The sequence below is a fragment of the Lepus europaeus genome, chromosome 11 (genome assembly GCF_033115175.1).
Source record: "Lepus europaeus isolate LE1 chromosome 11, mLepTim1.pri, whole genome shotgun sequence".
NCBI lineage: Eukaryota > Metazoa > Chordata > Mammalia > Lagomorpha > Leporidae > Lepus > Lepus europaeus.
The window spans coordinates 22,283,076-22,284,506 of NC_084837.1; the positions used below are offsets into that span (position 1 = coordinate 22,283,076).

At 43.7% G+C, this 1,431-nt stretch overlaps 1 pseudogene; it reads right to left on the reverse strand.

Annotated features, from left to right (window-relative positions):
- Positions 1-238: 238 nt before the first annotated feature.
- On the reverse strand, positions 239-502 carry LOC133769384 (cytochrome c oxidase assembly protein COX19-like; annotated as a pseudogene).
- Between the last annotated feature and the right edge of the window lie 929 nt (positions 503-1,431).

Here is a 1,431-nt window from a genome sequence, read left to right on the forward strand (position 1 = left end):
ACTCCACAAGGAACAGTAAGTTTTGAAACAACCAGATCATCAGAAGAGAAGCTACCTCCCTGTCCCTGGACACGTTCACAAAGGAGGACACCTGTGTGACCCTCGTGTGGAGCGGCCTGGGCATCCCAGAGGTCACAGCTAAGAACACCACAGGCCAGTCTTAGGCTCATCCAGAGCAGTGACTGGTGCTCTGCCCTGGTGATCCCTGAATGGAGATCAGTGGGTTTCTTCTCGAAATTTATTTGTTTGCCTCTTACTTACCATCTCTCAAATCTGTGAATCCCCTTCCTCCAGGGGTTCTTGTGCCATCAGTTGCCTCCTCATTCTGTATTCTAAACAATCTTTCTGTTCATTTCTGCACACAGCACTTTCAAAATTATTATTCTCACGGCAATACTTCTCGAGTTTCTCTTCAAAGCTTGGACTTTTACAGCAGGTGATCCAGCAGGACACTGCCCTTGTCCAGGGGCTGCAGCTGGAAGCTCCTGGTCCTGAAGTTCATGGTGGTCACATGAGGATGGTGCCAGGGCCATCTTCTTCTTCTTTCTTCTTCTCTATTTCTGAATTTATTTGAAAGGCAAAGAGACAGATATCGTCAATCTGCTGGTTCAGTCTCCAAATGGCAGCAACAACTGGGGCTGGGCTAGGCCAAACCAGGAGCCAGGAGCTCCATTTGGGTCTTCTCTGTGGGTGGCAGGGACCCAAGTACTAGAACCATTATCTGCTGCTTCCCAGAGCACATTGGTGGGAAGCTGGGTCAGATGTGGAGGAGCTGGCACCCAAACCAGCACTCTGATGTGGGATGTGGGCACCCTGCTGTGCCAGAATGCCTTCCCCTAAACTTTTCTTTCAGTTCTGTTTTTTTCCATGAACCTTTTCAAGGACCCTTGTACATGTACATGTGTCAGAAGTCCAATATAGTTCAGGGATCAATTCTCTCCAAATTGATCTATAAAGTCCACATAAGCCCAATCAGTTTCGAACAGAATTTTGTTTTTCTTTCTGTGTTTTGGTAAAAATGGACACATTTTGGTTAAGAAATGTATATGGTCAGGCACAGGCCCTTGAACAACCAAAACAACCTTGATGAAAATGCATTTTTTAATTATTAGTTTTTATAGAAAGCTTTTATTTAATATAAATTTAATCAGTACAACTTTTGGATTATAGCAGTTCTTCTCCCCATACCTGTCTTCCCACCCCCAGACCATCCCACCTCCTACTCCCTCTCCCATCCCATTTTTCATTAAGATTCATTTTTAATTATCTTTATATACAGAAGATCAACTCTATACTAAGTAAAGATTTCAACAGTTTACACTTACACAGACACACAAAGTATAAAGCACTCTTTGAAGACTAGTTTTACCATTAATTCTTATAGTACAACACAGGAAGGACAGAAGTTCTACATGGGGAGCAAGTGCACAG